The following is a 26,627-nucleotide window of genomic DNA, read 5'->3' as shown; positions in this document are numbered from 1 at the left end:
CTGGTTGGGGCTGTTTGAACTGGGATTGAAAGAGTAGTGTTTTGTTATTTTGGAATTAGTTGGGGAGAAAGAAGCCTGTGAGGAAGGACTGCCTTACTAATCCCTCATAATTCTGAAGAGAAGCTTCTTGTTCATCTCAGGATGAAACCTATTTGTTCTTCTGAAAGATCTTCTTTATATTGAGAAGTTTAGCACTACAGCGCCAAGGGCCCAAGTTTGATTCTAGCCTTGGGTGACTGTCTGTGTAGAGTTTACAAGTTCTCCCCCTATCTGCATGCATTTCCACTGGATGCTTCAGTTTTCTCCCACAGTCCAAAGATATACACGTCAGATGGATTAGCCATGCCAACTTGCTGCATAGTGTCCAGGGTAATACAGATTATGTAGGTTATCTATGATAAATGTGGGGTTATGTGGTTAGGGCAGGGGTCTGTGTCTGGGTGGGATGCTAGGAAGGGTTGTTGTATACTTGATGGGCCAAATGACATTTTTCTGCACCATAGGGATCCTACAATTCTGTGATTCTAAGTCTGCCAAGACACCAGAGATCGCTGTGCATGATTAGTGACTTGTTCACATGTGCCAGAACATCAGAACAAGAGACTTCAAAACATCCTATACTTTATCCCTTTTGCCTTCAACAATAAGCCAAAAACCTAGAAAGGGAAATTTAAAAAAAAATCTTTGTGTGTGTGTGTGTGTGTGTGTGTGTGTGTGTGTGTGTGTGTGTGTGTGTGTGTGTGTGTGTGTCTGTCTGTCTGTCTATGTGTGTATGTCTGTGTGTGCGTGTGTGTATACGCATACACACACGTTTGGTTATTTAGAGGGATAAATGTTTACAGTTCCACCTTACAAACTGTTAACCAGTTATTATATCTTCTTTGAATAAGTTTTGCTTTGATAATAAGCTAATAATTATAATTAAACAAACTAGATTGATAGATTTTTAACTTTAAAATCTAATACAGATGAGATATTTCACTAGCCAAATTGGTAACTGGGAAAAACATCTTTATTTAATGCTGTGACCTGTGGAGTAGGTGCAATTCAATACTTTATTTGAGCCTTGTTCATAATCATAGCAAAAAGGTAAGGAGGTAGTCCATCTGTTTCAGTCATTATTGATTAATAATATGGCATCATTCAGCGTTGATAACTTAAACAAAGTTGCCTGGCCAAAATGAGATCCATCCAATATTCCTGGAGGAAGTTTAAATGGACATAGTAGAAGCACAAAACTAAATCTTACAATCTTAAAATTATAATACATCGGATGCTAGAAAACTGAAATAAGTAACGGGATATGCTCAACAAGTGAAGCAATAACTGTCGACAGAGAAACAGAGTTAAACTTTCAGATTGATAGCTTTTCTTCAGAAGTTCTGACAGAAGAGATATTTGCTGTGGAGTTGGTATTTGAATCAGTTCTTTTAATTTTATATAAACAGGTACAGGATCCACAAACTAACTGTTTGCAGATGATGCAAAATTTGACGTGACAATATTGACCAGAATTGTGGCAAGTGTTGAGAGGATGTAGACAATTGGTGAAACAGGCAGACTTGTGGTAGGTGCAATGTGGATATGTGTCAAGAGATTTGCATTTGAAGAAACTGCATGGAGTGGTTGTTTAACCTATATGTTACAATTTGAGGGGTCTTTGTATGGAAGCACCTTTATTTGACTCTGAATGATGGCAGGGCAAGTTGATAAGGCACAGACAAATAATAGCTGAAAAATACAAAAGGGGTACTTGAGTTTGTAAATCACACAGATGCAGAAATTTACGCATAGTATCCAACCCAACAAGCTAACAAGTAGCTAAGCAGCAAATCTTACTTTCTAGCTCTTGGTCTGTAGCCTCATAGGTTATTAAAGTGCATAGCCAATTTATTTTTCAAATGTGCACAAGTATGTCAAGCTGAATAGTCTCCTTCTGTGCTGGAACCATTTTCTTATTCCAGCCACTTGACTAGCCCACTGATATTTCCTGCAGTCTATTATAAAACCAGGACGTTGAATACAAAAACACAGAAGGCTAGCAACAATATTTATAAATTGCTGACTAGGCACCAACAGAATTATTTGTATGCAATTTAGGTCATCACACTTTAGGAAGAACTGTAAGGCCTAAGGGAGGATGTTAACAGAATGAAAACATGAATGAAGGTAGTCAGTGATGTAGAAGGAATGGAGAAGCTGAACTTTTTGACCTTGAAGCTGAAAACACCAAGGAGAAGCCTCATAGAGTTATTCAAATTTATGAAAGCCGATGAAATAGGAAGAAACTGTTTTCTCTAGCAAGTGGGTTTACAACCAAATGCCATAGATTTAAAACAATTGACAAATGGATAAGACAGAAAGCAGGATATATTATCTCACAGAGTGAGTTGTCATCTGTAGCACAATATCTGAATGGATGATAGAATCAGATCAGCCCCTTTAAAAGACAAATTATTTTGTGTTTGAAAAGGACTAATTTTCAGCATAGCTGGGGAAAAATAGGAGCATAGTGTGAATTTGGACAGCTCCTTCAAAGGGACAACATGCGCATGATGCCCAATTCTATTTTTCCATTCTGTGTTATCATGGCTAAAGGTAAAAGGGCAGGTAACATGGATTTAAACAAAAAGCCGTGGATCCTGAAGATTCAAAACATAAACAGAAAATAGTGAAGAAACTCAGCAGGCCTGGGAGTATCTATGGAGAGAAAAACATAATTAACATATCAAGTCCAGTGACCCTTCATCAGAAACGAAAGCAGCTGGGAATTGGTGGTATTTCTGCTGATGATGAATTTGGGGCTGGGGAGCTGTGGTGGGGAAATGGGAGTGAATTGATTAGATAGAGATGCCCCAGAGAAGCAGAAAAGAGGAGAAGCAGACAAAAGGGTCGTTGATTATAAGCCAGGAGAGCAATACATGTTGGATGAGTGCAAATAGGAAATGTGAATCATTGAAAAAGTGCTTGTTGTTCCTGCATCAAAAAAGGACCTGGGGGTGTAGGGATGGGAATGAACAAAGAAGAAGGTGTTCATGCTCTGAGATTGTTCAACTCAATGCTGAGCCTTAAGGTAGCTAGTTGAAAGATGAGGTGTAGGTGTCCCTCCAGCTTGCATTGAGCTTCACTGGAGCGCTGCAGCAGGCCTGAGAGAGAAATATTGGTATGAATAATGCAGACATTTTTTTTTCAAACATATAATAACAGGAAACAAGAGGTTGATTCTTGTCCTAGTTACTATGTTAAATGATATGCATGAGCTAAAAGGAATCATAAAAAAAACTGCGCTTATAAACAGAGCACAGTGATCGCAGAACATACATTAACAAGAGTAGAACTAGAGGAATCGGCGCAAAAATAAAAAAAAACTTCAGTTCTGAAATGGGGCCCCTGAACCAGAAATGTTAACTCTGCTTTCTCTTCACAGGTGCTGCCAGGACTCCTGAGATTTTCCAGTTATTTCTGTTTTGGTTTTAGATTCCCAGCGTCCGCAGTTCTTTCGGTTTCTGTCCAGAAGCGTGGATAGTTAAACTTACCTCTAGTTACTTAATGAATAATTAATATTGCTAAATTTGAGAACAGCCAATCTTTATTCAACTTTTAAACAATAGAACTATAACCTTGGATGCTATTTTTAACTTATTTTAACCTATTATCTGTACTACTTCAGATTCTATTATGAAATATCATCTTGGCAAGAACTTAGTGATTTATAATGATTCTAAAAGGCAAGCATTACCACAACTCCAGGTTGTAGTTATAAGGCACCTTTGATGTGATTAACCATCTCAGTGCACTTCACAGTAGTATTATGAAGCAAGGTTTGACCGTGAGTCATGTGTTCGGGCAGGTTGTCAAAAACTTGGTCGAATTCATAGATATTAAGATGCATCTTAAAACAGGAAACAGCAGAAGAGAGATGGAGACCTTTAGGGAGATAATTTCAGAGTTTGCTTCCTACACAACAAGGTCACAAATAATTAGGTAGGAATAACATAAATATGATCAACTTAGTGTTCTAGAATGGTTTCATCAAATAGTCACAAAAACTCAGTTCAGTTTTAAAAAAATAGCAATGTCCCTCGAGACCATTCTGCCATTCAATGAGATCATGGCTGATCTGTGATTTAACTCCATACGCCTGCCTTTGGCCCATTTCCCTTAATACTTTTGCATTGCAAACAAAAATCTATCTCAGACATAAAATTAACAACTAATTTAGAATCCGCTGTTATTTTTGGAAGAGTGTTCCAAACATTTACCACCTTTTGTGTTTAGAAGTGCTTCCTAAAATTTACCCTGAATGGCCTGGCCTTAATTTTTAGACTCTCCTTCCTAGTTCTGGAATCTTCAACTCGTGGAAATAGTTTATCTTTACCTAGCATGTATTTTCCGGTTAATATATTGAAGAATTTAATCAGATCACCCCCTTAGTCTTCTAAATTCTCAAGAAAACAATTTGTACAATCTCTCATCAAACGTGACCCTGAAATCCAGGAATCATTCTATGTTGTATGCCTCCAAGGTCAATATATCCTTTCTAAGGTTTGATGCCCAGATCTACTCATAATACTCCAAGTGCAGTCAGTTTAAAGAGTGTCTATTAACTAGCTGCACATGATGGTAGGGCTGCAGAGCAGCATGCTCTGTGCTGTACAGGTTTCAGCTTTCTAATAGAGTATTAGCATATAACTACTGAGGCCACAGTTACATCAAAGTCTACCTCAGAGGCTCATCCTCATATTAGTTAATCCAATCTTTCCAATCAGATTCTGAAGTCAGATCTCAACAAAAAACGTAAATTCAGTTGTTGATTTTTTTCTCTCCTTGCTATACCCTTAGAATTTTAGTTTCTGGTTGATCTGATTTTCTACCTTTAGAGCCCAGTGGTAGTGCATTGCGTACATGAGAGATGTTTTCTGCCTGTGCACTCCCTTTTTCCAAACAGCTTGTTGGAAAAAAAGCATGTCAGTATTCGCAAGAATTGGTCAGCATGGGTTTCCTATCAAATGGTTTACTTAAAATTTGAATGTGTAATCTTGGTGGGACACACCATCAGCAGAAGCACAAATTCAATAAATTGTCCATATTCTGTAAAGAACAATTAATTATGGAATTAAGCAAATTGTAGTTATAGTAAAATTGAGCTTATCTGTTCCAACTGTTGAGTTATTCCCTACATATCGACAGATTCAATGCTAATGTGCATTCCATAACAGGATCTCACGTGCATAATTATCTGGGTAATTCCTTTGCACAACATCTAGTGAAACAACAGCATGCTGTAGAAATTGAAACAATTATGTGTACTTGCTATATTACCACCACATGGACTCTCTGTTGTTTACTGAAATAAAACTAAAAATAAACGATTTATCAAGACAGGCACAGCTTTAGACCATTCACTGTAGCATTTATATAAACTTCTTCAGGAGACAATATGCTTCTTCTTGTTAGTCTGTTCCTTGAAACCGAGGATGGCTTTTGTACAGCCCAGATTTGCAGGTCATGAGGCAAAAAAAAACAGTTTGATGCTGCATCCATGCACTGTGTCATAGGTGGAGCAGGTGGCTTTTGAGGAGACGTGGGGTGAGCAGCTCAGGTTTTCATACACTCCTTCTGGTATTTGCACTTGGCCTTCTCCTGGGCCTATTGCATATTCTTGAGGTGGTTAGCAGCTTTATGTATGCTTCTTCTCTAGCTTGGGTTAACTTGGGCAAGAGATTCCCATGATCTGATGAGGATATTGCACTTTTTCAGAGAAGCTTTGAGGTCATAATGTGGACCTGCTAAGTGCTTCCTGTTACAAAGGTCAGAATAGAGAGATCGTTTTGGAAGTCTTGAGTTAGCCATGTGAATATTATGACTGATCCAAATGCAGCTGATTGACAGTAACAATAGTCTCATTGTTGGGGATGATGGCCTGAGGCAAAACAGATGAAGGGATAAGAGGAAGGATGGACAGGTTAGGGAGGCAAGGACGAGCTGGGCTGGTTTTGAGATGCGGTAGGGGGAGGGGAGGCTTTGAAGCTTGTGAAGGAGGAGTGATGCCACCCGAAGGTTGCAGGAACAGCAACTCATATTCCGTTTGGGAGCCCTGCAGCCCAATGGTATCAATGTGACTTCACAAGCTTCAAAATCTCCCCTTCCCCCAACTGCATCCCAAAACAAGCCCAGCTCATGCCGGCCTCCCTAACCTGTCCTTCCTCCCACCTATCCCCTCCTCCATCCTCAAGCCACACTCCCATTTCCCACATAATGACCTTATCCCGCCCCCTTTATCTGTCCGTCCTCCCTGGGCTGACCTATCCCCTCCCTAACTCCCCACCTACACTCACCTTTACCAGCTTCAACCCCACCTCTTTGACCTGCCTGTCTCCTCTCCACCTATCTTCTCCCCTATCCATCTTCTATCTGTCTTCCCCTCTCTCCCTATTTATTTCAGAATCCCCTTCTTCTCCCCCATTTCTGACGAAGGGTCTAGGCCCGAAATGTCAGCCTTCCTGCTCCTCTGATGCTGTTTGGCCTGCTGTGTTCATCCAGCTCTACACCTTGTTATCTCAGTTATTATCAACTGCTAGTCAATAATGGGCATCATTTATATTAGACATGCAGAAGGTAATAGTCTTGAATGCTCTATCCTTGTAGCTGAAGGAATAAGCATGAATATGGGACAGAATAGTGAGACACTTAAAGGAGGATCAGTTAATAGGCAAATTAAAACAACCTTTGCAGTTTTCCCTCTATATCATGCTATTACTGAACATACAGTGACATACTAAATTGAAAAGCGTGCAAAAGAGTGAATATTTGTCCCTGATTTTAGTTGTGAAATAAAGATACCACTGCATCCACAAGGCTTAAAAATAGCTGGACCTTTATCTTTGAAATGTTGTCAAACACAGAAAGTGATAATATTAATTTGTTTATGTGGTCTGTAGATTCTGACATAAAGGAATGAGTAATTCCAAGATAGCAACAACTTCAACTGTACATCTATGTCTTCCTGATACCAAATTGTATTCAACTTCTGTTTTGTAAAGCTATTCACAATGTCTTGCCCAAAAACGGCATTGTTTTACAAACTGAGTAATTTGATTTGTATGATTTAACCCCTTAGCTTACAACCTCTAAAGACTGAAACCATACTGCACTGAATTGTCCTTATGAAGAAGGGAAAAACAAGTACTTCCTGCACAGACACTCTTATCAAAATAATGCAGGCAGGCACAATGCTGAATAAGTGGACTATTCAATTTCTGGATTGTTTCAATCAGCTGATGAAGAACATAGCTCCGCAATATTGTCCTCCACAAGTGAAGCTTCAGTGTATTGTAAAAGAGGGTTCTAAGTCCAGCTGTCACAGCTTGTTGGATCGGCCTTGAACGTTTTAGTGGAACTTTGTTTATGTATCAACCTTTGGCACCGAGCCAGGCCTCTGACCAAGGACATATGACATCAATCTGCGATTGGAGACATTGGACTCATTTCCAATGGATAAACTGCTGAGGAATTCCAGAGGAAGGATCAGCGAACAGCTGCAACTAAAATAAGTTCCAATCATTACTTTCCTTTTTGGTATTATTCATCCCAATTATCATTTATATTTTACTTATATTTTATTTACTTGCATTATTCCATGTTTTCCTTGTTGTATTCCTAGCTCCTTATCTTTTTACTTACAGTGCCATGCTTAATCTGTTTGCTACCTTTCTCTTGTTTCACATTTGGTTCTAATGACTATTTGGCTCATCTCTGCATTCCTTCCATATTTTCACTTTGATTTGATTTAAAATGTTCTGTAGCATTAAAAAATGTTTCTTCTGGACAGGACTGCATGTTACTTTCTTTTACCTTGTTATAATCTTCCCAGCCCCATGAAATATTCTCCACCTGACAGGTAGTATACCAAGAATTCTGTCAAAGCTCAGCTTCAGCAGATTGTACAGAGGGAATATGAAATTAGCACGGATTATTCAGATCATTGATCCCTTTTCATACTTCCTTCTGGAGCAGTGAAAGCTTCACCTCATTCTATAAACTTCAATTTTTCCTTAGAGTCAGAGATTGTGGTTTTGTGTTTCACTTCAGACACTTGACGTTCACAAAATCATGGAAACTCCTGTGACCTTTAAAAATGGGGACCAGAATATGGATCTGGATGATCTGCCCCCGTCTTGGGTAACAGGTCTTATTTGTGCTAGTAGTGGAATCAGGTAGAGGGATGTGACCCACACATAAATGAGACCCAAATTCAGCAGGGCCACTGGCCATTTGAACTTGGTGCTGAGCTCAAAGAAACAGCTGCAGCAAGGGCCTTCTTCCAGAGTGTGTGAGTTGTAATTTTTGAAAGTGGATGTAAATGCTTGTGTAGCGTGAGTAAATTCACTAGAAAAAAATCAAAGTATTTAAATAGCATGACTTTTACTAAAGAAACCAAAAATTTCCTCCACTTGTGTCTTTGTGAATGCCAAAAACAAATTGTTAGCACTTCAATAGCTATTCACTGCCATAACCCTAAATACTGTCATTACAGCCTCATTAGTGCTCAACTGCTTTGCCCAACATGTAATTGTTAGAGTGGGTGCTAAAAGAATTAGCTGTTTTTAATGTAGGATTATGAAGACAAATGTTGTTTTAATAGGGGATTAAATACTCAAGGGATTTTAAATGTATTGAATGGGCTTTTTCAAATTATTTTTATCTTTTTATTTAATTTTAACATGGCTTCTGAAGGCACTGGGAACACAGAATTGGTTCCCTTGTTTAAGGAAGGGTATGGAGGTGCCAATGTTGGACAGGTGTGGAAAAAGTCAAATGTCAAAAGACACTAAGGTATAATACAACAGGTTTATTTGAAATTACAAGCTTTTAGAGCGCTACGCCTTCATCAGGTAAAATCTTCACCTGATGAAAGAGTTACACTCTGCAAAGTTGTGATTTTAAATAAATCCGTTGGACCATAACCTGGTGTTGTATGACATTTGACATAAGAAAATGTGTACTGGCATTGAGGGTTTACTAAGGTCAGTTCTGGTAATGGAGTTTTTTTTTATGAGGAGAGATTGAGTTGGTTGGCCTTGTGCTCACTGAATTTTTGAAGAAGGTGAGGTGACTTTATAGAAACATATACAATCCCTAGGAGCTTGATAAGGTAGATATGAAAAGTTTTTTCACCTTGCAGACAATTTACAGCCAGAGGGTATAATCTAAAGGGGTCACCCATTTAAGACAAGATGAAGAAGAATATTTTTTCTCAATGGGTAGTGTATCTGTGGAATTTTTCATCGTAGAGGGCTGTCAAGACTGGATTATTACATATATTCAAGGTTGAGACAGATAGATTTTTAATCAGTAAGTGAATTAGGAAGAAAGGACAAGATAGTAAAGTTGAGGATTATCAGATCAGCCATGATCTCTTTGAGAGGTAGAGCAGACCTGATTGGTTAAATGGCCTACTTCAGCTTCTTAATTTTATGGTCTTATGGTATATTGGTATGACTTCAAGGTAGCATATGACCAAGTATGATATCAAGGAACATGAGCAAGTTTTAAATCCAAGGGAATTGGAGGAAAACTCTGCTCTGGCTGGAGTCATACTTAGTACTCTGTATAACAGGCAGTATTGGCATAAAGCATTTCCTTCCATCTTAAGGTCAGAAGTGGAGATGTTTGCTGATAATTGCCCAGTGTTCTGCACTATACCCAACTCCTCAGATACTGAAGCAGTCCTTGTTTATATGCAACAAGACCTGGACAAGACCCAAGCTTGGGCTGAGAAGTGGTAAGTAACATTCATGCTACACATATACCAGGAAATAACCATATTCAACAACAAAAACAAAACTATCAATTTCCTATCAACATCTTATGGTATTACCAACAATATTTGGTATTTAACATTGATTGAAATTTCGACAGGCGCAGCAATATAAATACATTGATGACAAAAGCATGTCAGTTCTGGAAATTCTGAGGCAGGTAATCCGCTTCCTGATTCCCCAATACCGGTCCACTATCTGCAGGGTACATGTCAGGAATGTGATGGAAGTTGTTCTTTTTGCCTGGATGAGTGAGACTTCAACAACATGTACAAATCTTTGTAGAGCACTTGATGGGCACTCCATTTATGGGGAGGTGATGGCCTAGTGATATTATCGTTGGGCTATTATTCCAGAGACCCAGATGATGTTCTGGGTTTAAACTCCACCATGGCAGATGGTGGAGTTTGAATTCAATAAATATCTGGAATTAAGAATCTAATGATGACCATGAATCCATTGTCAATTGTTGGAAATTTCCATCTGGTTCACTAATCTCCTGAGGGAAGGAAACAGCCATCCTTACCTGGTCTAGTCTACATGTGACTCCAGAACCACAGCTATGTGGTTAAATTTTCACTGCCCTATGGGCAATTAGGGAAGGATAATAGATATGGCCCGGCCAGCAATGTCCTCATCCCGTGAATGAATTAAAAAAAAATCACCTTCGACATTCACTCTCTCTGTCCCTGATGCATAATAGCAATGCTGTGTACAATGTACTAGCTACAATGCAGAGACTTACCAAGCCTCCTTCCACAGCACATTCCAAATCCAAGAGTTCTCTTAACTAGAAGGACAGAGGCAGCAGTTGGATGGAAACAGCACCGATTGCTAATATTCCCTGCAATGAAGATACACATCATCTTGATATGGAGCACTATTATTGCTCCGTCCCTGTTATTGGATGAAAATCCTGGAACTCACTTCCTAACAGCACTATGAGTGCACCAACACCAGATGGATTTTAGCAGTTCAAGAAAGCAGCTCATCACCACTTTCTGAAGGAAAAATGGGGACAAACAATAAAAACTGGTGTCATCAATGACTTTTACATCCTATGAAGTAACATCACAATATTAAGATAGACATTGAGTATTGCTGCAAAAAGATACATTTTGTTGAAAGTTTTAATCATGTAGTCATCAGGGCAATTTGTAGCAAAACCAATTCAAGGAGAAAACCAACATTTATAATGTATGAGCGGAAAATCCTGATCGGTTGGCAAGTAATTTCTGATTGATAGAGTAATTTCCATGAAGAATATACCCATTAATGCTGTTTGACAGTTAACTGCCAAGATTTTTAAGAATTTTAGTCCAGGCCAGTTGATTGGAATGGCTAGGGTTTTAGATGGAGGAATTAACCAGCAAATGGTTGTTATCTATTTTGCTAAATTGAAGCAGACATAATGTATATGAATTCAAAGAACATCTTCATGCACCAATCGGAGTTAATCTGCTGGTTTAAAATTTAAACATAGCCAAGAGAAAGTGACACCTGGAATGAAATATGGAAGGCACTAATGACTTCCAAAAGGCTTGATACAAAGTTCCAAACAAAATCATATACATCAGAGATTCAAAGTAAGCCTTATCAATACACGAGAAGTTGGCAGATGGATAGGAAACAATGAATTTTCATAGATTAACTGTGTCAAGTGGGGGAAATGCTGAGCAGAACATTCTCAAATCCAATGTTGCTCCCCTGCTGGGAACAAAAGTAAATACAACTCCATTTGGACAGGTGGTGGGATCTACGGCAGAATATTTCATTCAGTTCAGCACAGAGGTCTGTCAATGAGAGGTGCTGGCCTAATTGAAGGATCAGCAGCATTTGCAGCCATAACAGTGTCACTCATAGAGCCAACTGCTGCTGAGGCTGCAAAGAGAGGAAGAGACTGTGAACATGTTACATTCACGTTCCAGACAGGCAGACTGTAGTGATCAGAGTGGTAAACACTCCACCAGCAAACCCAGAGCTGTGGGAGACAATTGATTCTCTGGTTTTGGTTTGACCATTAAGGAAGACCTACCCCCATCAGGAAACCACTGAAAGAGTATCATGAGTTTACTCAGTGGTCTTCCTATATACTGTGGGCCTCTCTCGGTATATGAGAAGACCATCAAATAAACAATGTTGACCGTTCGCTGCGTTTGTATCTGGTATAGGCCATGGCTATTAATTAACCACTCAGTTATTATAATCAATCGCTCATGAATTGTTCAGTCATAGCAGAAGATATCAAGCTCCCCTCTTGGTACATTCCATTACCATTTCATAAGGAGTCCCAAATCTGTGCCATCTCCAAAATGCTGATAACTCTTACCTACTGAGTGAGGCACTTTAGGGCTCAGAGTTCAGGACACTACTGCTTCCCATTTAAATGACCTAGATTTAGATGTTTAGAGTAAAGTGGTCAAATTTGAAGATGATTTCAAACTAGGAGGATAGTGGAATCTAAGAATCCGATTCAGAAATGATAGAATATCTTGGACAAGTAATGCAAGTAGACAGAATAGCATGTTATGCACAATGCAGCTAAATGGAAAATGCTACAAGTAGGCAGGGCATGCTTAACTCATGAGATATCAAAATGATTAAGTTACCATTGAAATATACCTCAAATCTAAGAATTGGATCAGGACTGTGCCTGTTTAATAGGCATAAATAAAGAAGGTTGGCAGAGCAATTCAGTACAGTCCTGCCTCAACAGTGTGCAATCTGTATTCTGTGTGCTATACTGGGTCCAAATTCAGGTACAATCCAATTCTGAGAACTACTAATTTTAGTAGACTTGCTACTAAACACACTCAACTGTCGGACAGCATCAATCAACAAATTTAATACAACAAATAAACATTATCAGAAAATGAGGTGATTATGTCCCCAGTGCTTTAGTGAAACTGGCTGAAACTGGATTATTCAGCCCAGTTATTGTTGCCGAGAAGATCTGTAAGAATTGGAAGAGGTGCAGAAAACAGCAACAAGTAGGCCTACCTGTCTAATGAGTTAGTAATTAGGAAAGACTAGAGAAATTGGACGTTTTAACGCAGGAAAATGTAACTGAGGCTATTTTGTGGAGATACTTAAACCAGTTCAGCAAATTTTAAAAAATCCAGAACATAGCTTCCAATAAAATTATGAGTGTGAACATGGGACACAGGTTCAAACTAATTAGCTATCAACTTCAAACAAAAGAAGTGATCAATAGGTATAGTAAACATCCAGATAAAGCAATGAAAGTAAAAAGTCTAGTATCATTTAAGAAACAACTGGACATGCCAATGGGAAGGATTTAGCAGATTCCTGAATGGCTGAATTAACATTAGACGAATGGTCTTCCTCAACTATTATGTTAATGAAGAGCTGACAAACTCTGAAGGTTAAGTTGCTAATCTTCCATTGAAGGATTAAAAAGAAGCAAATAAAAATCTATAAATAAAAATATAAATAAAAATAAAAATCTGCCACAGCTCATGTTGTTTTATATTGGAAATATAAAGTTTTACCTATACTGGGGGCAGAAAGACTAAAACAGGAAGCTGGTTATCAGCATCCTATTTAATGTTGCTACTCACCAAAAACCAAATCCTCAATAAATAGGAGTACGTGGTATGATTCTAATTTGATGTATGTTTTGTTTGAGTTTTAAAGCACTTTTCCCAATATAGCAAGATTGTGAAAAGGCTTTTATTAAATGAGCAAAACCTTTCTGGTGGGCTGGAATATAGAACTCTCCATTCTGTCTTTGGGATTTTAGCTTAGCCCTCAATGTTTTTGAGTTCTTCCAAATAGAATTTTAAATATTTGAACAGTTCACCTTTTCAAATAAATAAATACTTAGATTCTAAAATTCATTCATTTTCTGTGTTCAACATTCCACAAACAATAATTAGATGAACGGTTCTTGGTTGAGTTGACTGCAGGACAGACCATCAGGAGTACTTCTTAGTGATAATGGGAACTGCAGATGCTGGAGAATCCAAGATAACAAAGTGTGGAGCTGGATGAACACAGCAGGCCAAGCAGCATCTCAGGAACGCAAAAGCTGACGTTTCGGGCCTAGACCCTTCATCAGAGATGAATGTCTCTGTGATGAGGAGTACTTTTTACTCTTCTTCATCGGTATTTTGGCGTCATTGACACTTAACTAAAGATTTTAAACAAGTGAATAAGGCTTTTGTTTAATGTCTCACCTGGTTTCATAACTCATGTGATGCAAAATATCTCTGACTATGCAACACTCGTTCAAAGCTGTAATAATGTTGCAGCCAAGCTTTTGCGTTTGAATTAAATTTGAAATCACAGCATTCTGCCTTAGACATTAGAGAGGAGCTAACTACAATAAGATGGAGAGAGAACTAAAAGTAAAGGCCATCTGTAGGAAAAGCCCTGGCACAAGGCTGCCACAGGTGCCAAACTTCAAGCAGTTGATTTTGAGATTTAAAAAAAAGCATAAGAAAATGTTATCATATCCTCTATATATTCTTTTATAAGTTGACTTTTAGCTCAAAGGAACATATAATATTAGCTGACGTGCTACCTTCAATAGGAAAATATACGCACACATTGCAACACAGTGCACATGCCAACCCATGTAGGTATAACATCTTGGAGTAGCTTTTTACAGCTGAAAAATCAGTTGGAATTTTATTAAACTCCACTCTCCACAGCCACTCAATACCCACCAATGTATGAAATCTCAAATTTTGTCAATAATGATCTTGTGACTTTAAAGCCTACTGGCAAATCCACAGTAGAAGTCACATTACTGTACAGTTCCACACTATGCTTTTAAAAGTCCAGCATCCATGTAAATAATTGCTGCATGCAAAAGTATGTCAAAGTTCTCGCACTCTTAATGGATCAAAAGGCATCTGGCTTGGCCAGAGGCCATTGAAACACTGATACATTTGTTAAAACTGCTTTTCCTGTACATCTTCACAAAATAATTCAATTCCAATGTAACTGTTCAGTGCTAAACTACCTGCACTATAGAGTATTTTTTCAACAAATGTGACCCATTCATGTTTTTCCTTGGGAGTGTACAAATTTATCTTTGGTGAATTAGCTAGATAAGGTAGCTGAGTTTTGTTGCACTGAACCATGTATATCAAGTAGATCTGCAATTCCAAGCCTGTTTCGTACCGATATGACAATTGCAGTACTATGATGTGGTCTCAATGTCCCTTGGCTCAGTCAGTGTTGCCATGTCATGTTGTTAGTCACAGACCTCTGCTAGAAAGTGAACATACATAGAGTTTGGGGTGAGGACAGACTCAGGCCTGGCTATTATGTCCCAGTTGGCAAATATCCCACAACACTGTTAAGGCTCATTCAAAGCACAGTTTTAAATTAGCGCCAACCATTAGAGGGTGGAAAACACAGATACAACAAAATATTCAAAGGAATGATCAAATTTTCTCCAAAAGCTCTTGTATGTATGGAACTATGGATCACCAGCACAGCTTCACAAAATATCAATCTGCTGTTCTTAACAAACATTTTTTTTTAAAAAATATGTATTGAACTTTGGTAAAATAATAATTTTAAAGGTGAGGTTAAAATTGTATCAGTGATAATGGGAACTGCAGATGCTGGAGAATCCAAGATAATGAAATGTGAGGCTGGATGGCTTAGGCCCGAAACGTCAGCTTTTGTGCTCCTGAGATGCTGCTGGGCCTGCTGTGTTCATCCAGCCTCACATTTCATTATCCTAATTTTAAAGGTGTGTTTGGTAATCTTTAGGAATATGATGAAAATGTCAATGTTTTATTATTACAATGTATTGATTTCTCATATGCTTTCCAAAATGAGAATAAAGTGTGGCTGGATAAAATAAATAAGAAAGATAAGATTTCACACTGGGTGTATGATTATCATGACAATTTTGTAAGTACCTAGTTTATTTTGTGCACATGGCCCAATGATTACCTGGCTATGCCATATGCTCAAGGAAAACAGTTTCAGTTTCCAGCAATGGTAATCAAACAATAATATAGCCACAAAATATATTGATTCCACCAACCAATTTCAGTACAGTCATAATTTGCAAGATGTGATATATTGTAGTTGACAACGTAATAAAAGGGGAAAAACAAAATAGGTAATTTTCTAATCTTAATTGTTGTCAATAAAAGTTGTCTATGATTCATATAATGCAGCAACATTACGTGTAGACATTGTGGCGCATGTAATGAAGTATCAAATAATGATATTGCATCAATAGTGAAAGATAATTTATCTTTATTGTTGTTTTATTAAAAGGATAGTATTAATTGAAATCAATTTGGCCTCACCTATGAAATCAGCCAATTGAGTTTACTGTTTTGAATGTATTTCTTTTCTCCTTTGATGAAGCTGTAAAGTATTAACAGCTCTATTTCTTCATCACACTCTCTTACACAGTGAAACACATACCAAACACACAGTACAGTAGTTAGTGAATTGAAAATTACATTCGTACAGCCAGGTAGGACAATATTTTATTTGGACATATCTGGAAGTACCAGCTGTCTCTTACATAGATTTGAAGCTTTAGTAATATCTGCATAGTATGGATTGTACCTAGGTACACTTGTAGCTAATAAAAACTGAAAGAATTGTGAATGCTGTAAATCAGGAACAAAAACAGAAGTTGCTTGAAAAGCTCAGCATGTCTGACAGCATCTGTGAAGAAAAGATCAGAGTTATCAGCTCCTTTGTCTATTCATCTGCTTTTCTCTCTCTTCAGACTCCCTACCCCATTCTCCACCCTATTTTCTGCAGACGATAGGAAGGTGATGGCCTAGAAGTATTATAACTGGACTGTTAATCCAGAGACCCAGAAAACATTGTGGGGATGTGCGTTCAAATCCCACCATGGCAGATGGTGGAATTTGAATTCAATTAAGGAATATATGGAATTAAGAATCTAATGATGACCATGAATCCATTGTCAATTGTCAGGGAAAACCCATCTGGTTCACTAATGTCCTTTAGGGAAGGAAACTGACATCCTTACCTAGATAATAAAATGTGAGGCTGGATGAACACAGCAGGCCAAGCAGCATCTCAGGAGCACAAAAGCTGACGTTTCGGGCCTAGACCCTTCATCAGAGAGGGGGAGGGGGAGAGGGAGCTGGAATAAATAGGGAGAGAGGGGGAGGCGGACCGAAGATGGAGAGTTTGCAATGGGAGAGAGATTCCCTGAGGTTGGTCCGGAGGGAGGAGGGTAACTTCTTCAGGTTAGGCATCCCTGGAAGAGGCTTCGCAGTGAGGTTAAAATAGTATCAGAGATAATGGGAACTGCAGATGCTGGAGAATTCCAAGATAATAAAATGTGAGGCTGGATGAACACAGCAGGCCAAGCAGCATCTCAGGAGCACAAAAGCTGACGTTTCGGGCCTAGACATCCTTACCTGGTCTGGCCGACATGTGACTCCAGACCCACAGCAATGTGGTTGATTCTTAACTGGTGTCTGGGCAATTAGGGATGGGCAATAAATGCTGTCTGGTCAGTGATACCCTCATCACATTAATCAATAAAGAATATAAGCCGGCATTTCCCCAGCCACCATTAGCCCTGAGGAGGGGACAATGGTCCAAAATGTTAACTCTGATTTTTTCTTCACAGATGCTGCCAGACCTGCTGAGCTCTTCCAGCAAGTTTTACTTTTGTACCTAAGATGGCTCTGTAACTGGCGATTTATAAATGTTTCACTGTACTCATTTGAGCTAAATTGACTAAAGCTAATTTAACTAAACCAACAACATTATTGTGACACCTGTTCACATATATCAAAAATCCTTTAGAAGTGACCAGAAATGCAAGTTCCTTCACGGTACCAAGGATATACATCGATAAAACAAACAAATGTGGATGCTGGAGATATGAAACAAACAAAACAGTAATTGCTGGAGAAATCAGCTGATCTGGCCACACATGAAGAGAAAACAGAGTTGATGCTTGACTACAGTGGCTCATCATCAGTAGGGTATACAAGGGAAAACTTGTTTTTGAGACACTATCTTTCAAATCAGATATCAAATAGTGACCTGGCTGCACTCAAGTGAATGTAAAAGATCCCATGACAGTATTTGAAAGCAAAGCAGTGGAGTTATCCTTATTATTCTGCTCAATATTTATCTCTCAACCAACATCACTAAAGCAGATTATCTGGTCATTATCACATTAAGCTTTCTGTGCACAAATTGTCTGCTGTATGTCTTGCATTACAGCACTAATTACTCTTTAAAAATATTTAATTGTCTGTAAAACACTTCATGACATCTAGTTGTCTTGAAAGGCAATACATAGGTCCAAGTGTTCCTTTCTAATGTGAAGTTGCTCCATAACTTCGCAGTAATTCATTTTTGCTCAAAATCCATTCGCCTCCATTGTACTTTATACCTTTGGGTGAAATCAATCTTAAAATACAATTGGATGCCACTTGCACATCGGGAAACAAAAAATCCTCACAATTTTAAAAAAAATTGGCAATTAGTAAACCATTTAAAGCAAAGTATAAAAGGGGTTATTTATAAGATAACTTGGTAAATGCCATTGAAAGAATAATATTGTCTCCTGACTATTTTTGAGAGAGAATGCTTGTGCATGCATTTAATTCACAGGATAAATGTTGTCTGTTTAATGATGCTCTCTATTTCAATCTCTCTTTCTTTCTCTCACTTATATAAACACACACACACACACACACACACACACACAATGCATTCAGCATTTCATTGTCTTCTGTGAAATTAGTATTATATTTCAGTGGACATAAAACAAATATTTACAGTTAGTACATGATAATTCTCAGTCAAATAGGTTTTCCTGATGAGGGACAGCAAATTAGTATTTATTTCCAAAACCCTCAAAGCTTGATTGAAAACTTCAATTGATTCATTCTAATTGCTATTTCCAGCCAGGTGTTTGTATATTTTAATATTGTTTCTTGTTTGAACTTTTACTTTACTGTGCAGTTTCTGTCGTCATTGATTCCAATTTCATTGTGATTTATTCATGAATTCAAACATACTGACGCTCAATATTCAAAACATTGCAAATAATTCAGTTTAAAGTTAATGCGTCTCTTGAAGCTAAAGACCAAAATGAAAATCATAAATATATGCGCGTACAATTGCTTAAGCTATTCACCAAATATTGTTCTGTTTGTATAATATTGTTCTGTTTAGGTAATAAATATGTCCACTCTATTTTGGAGAACTAATTCACCTTAATTAAATCAAGTCTTAAACAATTTTTTACCAGATCCCAAACCTTCCTTGCTGCTGTTGATAATTAATAATATTCCATTCATGGTGTAGTCTCATAACTTCTTACATCGCAATATGTTGTTCATGTCTAGTCGTCATAAAATGAATCTGTGCAGCTGCCAGTTAAACAATACTCTGATTGTGCAGATTTAAGTGCTTAAAGAAATCTTCAGTCGGCATAAATTGGCTACATTTAAAGAGCGTTCAAAAATCAAACCCACACAAGATCATGTTTTACATATTCCAACCTTCGCATAAACATCATTCGGTATAAATTATACTAAATCAAAGAAGATTGCAGTAATGTTGAAAGAGAGTGACTTTTTTAACATCTCTGAAAATTACACAGAACTTTTAAATTGGGAAAATATACATATATGATATTTTGCACATGGATTCATTTGGAGGTAACTTTCTTATAAGACATCATTCGCACTAGTTGAAGTTTGTTTTTTAATTTTGGTTTCGATCAACTCAGTAAGGTGTTGAAATTTAGCTCAAACATACAAGTGTTTTCAAAATGCATCCAAGAAACATGGAGGCATTGAAGACACACTGAGGTGGCAGTGATGTAAATATCCCTATGAGGGAGCGTGCCTTGTTTACTCAGTATATGATCGTTACAACATGGTTTTACTTAATGTTTTTAGGGTTTATTTCATGAAACAGAAATGCCTCCTGGAAGGCAGGATCTTGAATTTCAATGAAGCACAGTAAGCTTCTGGAAATTTCCAGAATTTACCGCTCCTTTCCAGGTTTATTATCTTTCTGTCAGGCGTAATATGTAATAGCTGTTGGATATACACCTGAAAGGCATTTTAAAAAAAACTGTGCTTTTGAAGATTTGTACAAAAAACATTTTTATCTGCTCCATTGAAAGGCATGATGAAGGTGTAATGCAGCAGTCATTGCAATACAGGAGGCTGAGGGTATGGTGTTGCAATAGTATAGTACTAGACCAATATTCCTAGCAACGCAACTTCACTATGGCAAGATATCAAATCAATTTCAATAAATCTAGTAATTTCTGCCTTTTAAGAGGTAAGGCTTCTAATTTTCCTGTAAAACTCAACTGTCTTACTGTGTTCTTCAGGGAAAGGAAGCCTCTACCCTTACCCAATCTGGTTTACATATCAGAGAATAAGATTACAGCATGAAAGAGCAATTTGAGATGAAACTAGACAGCAATAAATATAGCTTTGGATGGGAATCACATATGCTTACAACTCATTTATAAATGCATTTTGCCAGACTATGCCAACTACTTTGGAAATGTGAAAATGAATGACAGATTAATTATCAAAATTGTTAAAATGAGATTTCCAAAGTAGTTCAGCACAGACAGCAAGATAATCAATAGACAACAATAGGAATCTGATGAACTGAGGAAAGAATTAAAAGTGAACTAAGAAATCATGGAGAAAACTAAAATTAAAGTATCAAACTCTAAATAAAGAAATCATTCAGCATTTCATAGGCACTTTGGTAACAAAAGCTAAGAATAAAGCAACTAATAGATGACAAAATAAACTCACAGAAGCTGATAAATAGTTACTGAGGTTTGAGTGCCAACACCCATCCTCTGACCCCAAACACATACTGACCTACCTCCAAATCCTAAATAAAAACCAAAAGAACCACAGAGGCAGATGTGTTCTGAAGAAGGATCACCAGATCCAAAACATTAAATCTGGTTTCTCTTCTTAGATGCTGTCAGATTTGCTGAGCTTTTCGGGCAACTCCTGTTTTTGTTATCTCCAAACCCAACTGCCAAACCTTGACCCCCACAACCCAACACTCACGCAACACAACTCTTACCTCTCCAACTCTCATATGCCCAACATCTCTCTGACCCAGCTTGACTTCTCTAACTCACAACTCCCAAATCCCAAAAGAAATGACTCCCATCTCATTGATTCTCTATACTCATTGCTCTTCCAGCCTAAATCCCTGGCCCCCAAATACCCAGCCCCTGAATTCCATTGTACCACCTCTCCACTGCCCTGTTTGCTACCACCTCACTCGGATCCCATCCACCTGACTCTCTCCATCCTGAATACAAACACCCGGCTCTCAAAGCCAACTCCCACTTCAATTCCCAAATTAAACTCCAACACCTTAACACACTCAATCCCCAAACCCTGACCCTTCACACCACTGCATTGACCTTGCCCATAAAACTTCACCTTCTCCCAGGCTCCAAACCCTCTGAATCTCAGCCCCCAACTCCCACTCACACCTACAGCTTCCACAATCTGAATCCCACCCACTGAGTTGCCATCCGTGACACTTACCCCTGATTCTCAACTTCCATTTGTGACTCCAGGTTCATAATTCCCTAACCACTTATTCCTACAACCGCACCCCTGCCATTCCATCCCTGATCCCAAACACCCCATCTCTCATTACCCTGTCTCTTCCATGTACTGACATCTCCCCAAAACCTTGTTTCCAACTCCTAGCTAACCCCAAACTGACTCCTACAATTCTGGCCCCAACACCTCTGTCTCCTAACCCCAATTCCCATACCTGCTGTTTCCCTGATCTGAATCATATGCCCATCTCACCGTCCCTTACTCCCACGCCCCGATTCTGACTCCATGACTCCCATCTCCTATTAACAACTCACAACTCCTCAATCACTGATTTTCCATGCTCTCTTACTTCCAACTCTCATACTTGATTCTCAACCCTGACTACTAAGTCGAAATCCTGAGCACCCTAGATCCCATACACACTGACCTCCCCCAGACCTGACTCCCAACTCCTGACTCCTTCAACCTGACCTGACCCCTATATCCTTGACTGTAACCCCTCTGGCTCCCATTCCTGACTCCCATCCACATTTTCCACCCTGGCTCAACCCCAACACATTAGTCCCTTCCCAATCCGATCCCTGATTTCCACTCTCAATTCACATCCTCATATGCAACTCTTGACTCCTACCCCTTGACTCTTGATCTCTGAACTGCCACTGCACTGGCTCCATCCACACCTCTGACTCCATTTACTTCTCCCTGACTAAACCTAATCCAGCTCCTTCCTCCTGGTGTGTACCATATCTCACTAGATCTGCCCAATAATACTCAAAAACCTTACCCACAACAACGAGATCCTTTCCTGACCTAGCCTAAAACTTCATCCCCTTACCTATCACACTATCGTCCCACTCACCTGACATCTGTACCTTACTCACCTGGTGTCCTATCCCCTCTCCCAGGTGGCACTATTAAACCTTCACCTCTCCACAGTCATGGCCCCTCAACTGGCGTACACACTTATCTTCTCTCAGTATCTATCAACATGTGCAGTGGGCCCTTTAAAACCACAGAATATTGGACCTACCATTGCAGAAGATATGTGGTTTCAGTGTTGATCCTCTCTGTTGCTGCCTGAGTAGATTCCTGGACTGACTGTATTGCTTCATCTAGAAAGGTTTGTGGCTTGGAAACTCTTCAGAAATCTCTAAAGACAAGTGAAGAACTTTTATTCTGATCCAGCCTGGAAACAGGGATTCCAACTAAGATCAGATAATTTGCGCCAATGCCAAAGTAATCACTCTAAATTGGTACTATGGGTGTTGAATTCAATGAGCTCCAAAGATTCAGCTGGGATATTTTGCATTTGAGTGACTGTACATTTTGACTAGGGTCCCAGATTTCTGAGTGTTAGCATCAGTTAAAATTGGGTTATGTTACCTAAATCTAGCCTGCAACTCTCAGAGGGGAAAAGTATTTTGTCTGAAGCAAGAGCTGGAAGCCATTCTATGTCTGATCCTGATGTAAAAAAGACACAACAAATTGCATAACATGGGGAAGTGTAGACTTTAAGATTTTCTACATGTGAGGCCTTGGTTGAGAAGGCCAGCAGAGGAGGAGAGATATACTCTCTCCACAGGGATTAGGATGTTCGCTCTGTAAGTTGTCAGAAGGCAGTGGAATTAGATACTCTTGGGAATCAATACTGGGAATCAAGCCCCAAGGATCTGGACTCAAGTGGCGCAAGAAATTCAGCGGCCCTATTTGATTGGTCAATGTCAGTGAATTAATCGTCAAATGCAATATCTGAAACTGCACCCCTAACCTCAAACACAACTCATATCACTTCTGTCAATCATTAACTAACAATCTGATTCAATCTAGAACAAACATTCTACATATACATTTTTGTCTCACCCTCACACTTTTCTGTCACTGTAGATACGCATGATCTGTTTGCTATTACAATGACTGATGGGTTACTTGTCCTTCTGCAGGAGAATGGCACATCAGCCAAACAGACTTGGATTTAAGACTAGCTGAGTGGTTTTCTCAGGGTCCAAGTAAACATTTGGGCAACTTTGCTGACAACCATTGTTAGAAGTGGTGCACATTCTGCTTGTGTGATTTAGCTCACTTCCACTTGGCAGTGTCTTTTGTCAGATTGTGTAAGGTGACAAATAACATAACAAGGTCAGGAATAGGGCAACTGCAGTATAACACGAGCCCTCACTGCTGCAGACATTCTGTACAATTGCAGAATCTGATGTGTTAGCAATCCCTCCAATGTACCATGAATGAAGTGATATATGAATCTATGACCAAATTATTTAATTTTGATTTCATTGTACAGGCACTTTTCCTTCTTCAAGGTTTACAGTCTCGAAGACAGACATGTACGCATGTATCATGCTTTTTTTTCAGTGCAAGTCTCAATGGGAGCAGCATCACTTATGTTCAGAATGGCTTCCAGGCCTTGCAGTGCAGACTGGATCATGCGCTGAAATATTTCAGCTTGTGTTTGAAAACAAGTTGGAGTGATCTTGGATTGAAAAGTCTGGTATGAGTCGAGAATAGTATAAAATATCTCAATTCTTCTGCAAGGTCAATTTGTGCAGGTCAAAACATCGAAGTTTGGAGCATCACGCACTTCATCATATCACTGATCATCTGTGTCAATCTCATTGTATGGCTTGATTTGGCGATTGTGAAGCAACACAGATTTAAATCTGCTTCTCACTTTACATTATAGCTTGGATGGGTAAGATACATAGGATAGGCTAGTCCTCAGAGTTTTAGAATCATAGAATCCCCACAGTATGGAAATAGGCCCTTTGACCCAACAAGTTTACATCAACCCTCAGATCATCCCACCCATCCCAGTATAACCCACCTAATCTACACAGCCTGAGCACTATGGGCAATTTATCATGACCAATCCACCTAGTCTGCACATCTTTGGACTGTGGGAAGAAACCAGAGCACCCAGAGGAAACCCACGCAGACACGGGGAGAATGTGCAAACTCCACATTGACAGTCACCAAAGGGGGGCATCGAACCTTGGTCCCTGATGTTTTGATGCAGCAGTGCTAACCACTGAGCCACCATGTTGCCCTTTTCAATCATGTCAGTTTCAAGTCAAGGCTGAAGTTCCTCTTTTGTCCACTTTTTGATGTTAAATTGTAGTCATAGTCATTGATGTTACTGGGAGCATATTCAGGCCTATATATAGCCAGTTGCATGTAATACTTTTCAATTTGCTGACAATAGCGAAATGGTCAGCAAACAACTTGAGAATGTTGTTGGTATATATAGGAAAATATAACAATCATTGTCAGATCTTTACTGTGTGGAAACTGATAGGCACGTTATATTCTCTTGATATAGTGTAGACTACACCATCCATTCAGGTGCCTTTGAATGAGCAGGTATTTCACAGGTCCCAAGAAATTTCAGCAGTCTGTTATTGTTGTTAGGGGAAACATTCCCTGGTTTGCAGAGATTGGGCAATTTTGATGTTTGTTGAATGGCTTGTCTTCCATGACATTGATATCTATATTTATGCGAGCATATATCAATGTCCAACAGTCAACAGTCACTGTCATACATGGCTGATTACCATGTAGAAGACAGAGTGCGAAAGTATGTTCAGGGTCATTGGTCTTTTCATTGGCTGCATTCTCTCACCCAGTTGTTGTAATGTATGTACATGAAACTTTCTAGTAATATTGATTTTAGTAGTTGATCTTGCAGATGAGTGGCAAATGCTAGCAATGTGGTTGAGCTTTTATCACAACTTAACACATTTTACCAGTTGTCGCATTTTCTGCTTTGTGTGTAGAAACACAACCCTAATTCTTTGGAACACTTGTAACTCTGTGAAGTTGCTGATGTTGTTATGCAAATAGCTTCATTCTGTGATGAGGAGAGTTCACTGTATGTGACCTTGAAGTCAGGTGGTTAATGTTAACAGCCTCAGCTTAAATCCCGACTCTAAAAGGGATAGTGATCTCCAGCAGCTATGACAGTTCACTGTCTTTCTCAAATACATTGTAGTTTAGTTAACAAGAGAGACAACCTTGACTATTTTTGCTATGATTTCTTGCAGGACATATTCATTATTACACTCACATTTAGTTTTTTTTAAATTTATTCATCAGTTATGCATACCAATAGCTTGTCAATGATTTCCCACCCTAAAAGATGTGAATGAACTAAATGGTTTTTTTATGAGAATCAGCAGTGATTGCAATTAAGTTGCTTACTCTCTACACCAGATTTCTTTACTATTGAATTCAGAGATCACTATCTGCCATGGGTGAATTTGAACATTGGCCTGAGGTTCTGGATTATGAGTTCAGTGTCATTACCATTATACTGCTGCCAAAATTACAATCAGTATTGGCTAAATGCCTCACTTCCTTCTTGCTTACTACATCAGAAGATGTGTTTTATACATTGCATTTTTCTAGGGCATGATATAGGTAGTTAGTGCATATTTTGCTCAATAATTGCTATTTAGATCAATTGTAAATGTCTCAAAAACAGCTTCTTATTCTTTACCTCTATAGTAGAGAAAATAGGGCTTCACCCTTTTTGCCTTCTGTGACTGCAAAACCTGCCACAGCGCCTTTGAAACTTTGCAGTTACTTTTGCCAATATGATAATAGTGATGCTGGCTCTGAATGTATATCAAAATGTAGACTGAGCATTAACAATGAGACCTTGATTAGCAATGCAATGAGACTTATGGCAAGGATCTTGGATCATGCTCCTTCCAAAGAAATGCTGCTCTGTGATGATCTGTGGTTGTTATTTGATTTGAATGGGTTTTTTTGCAAGATCAGTGAGTATGTACACTGCGTAGGCTTCCCTATTATTCCCAAACTGGAGTGACTCATGCATGAGTCTAATACGACAACAAAGTGCTCCATGAATCCCCAGCTTAAAATGTTTCATTTTCTTTGGGAAAGAACTTAGAAAAGGTTCATACCTGAATGCAACGTTTCCTATTCTGACAACCTTAGTACTGATATGAAATTCTTGAGGAGGAACAAGAGGGTACATTCAGAATCAGAACTTCGCAAACTGTTTACACATTGATTCCTTTATTCTCCTTCCAGACTACCTCTGCTGCCATATGTGTCTGCTCACCTTAAGTGGCTCAAATGCATGATGCAATTTTCAATAGGAGAATTCAGCACATATATTTAGGGCACCAGTTTGGCTTCAGAGGAAATATTGTGTCCAATTTTGAATACCATGCTTTTAGGAAATTTGAAG

The sequence above is a fragment of the Stegostoma tigrinum genome, chromosome 3 (assembly GCF_030684315.1).
Source record: "Stegostoma tigrinum isolate sSteTig4 chromosome 3, sSteTig4.hap1, whole genome shotgun sequence".
NCBI lineage: Eukaryota > Metazoa > Chordata > Chondrichthyes > Orectolobiformes > Stegostomatidae > Stegostoma > Stegostoma tigrinum.
Note: the sequence above shows the minus strand (reverse complement) of the source record.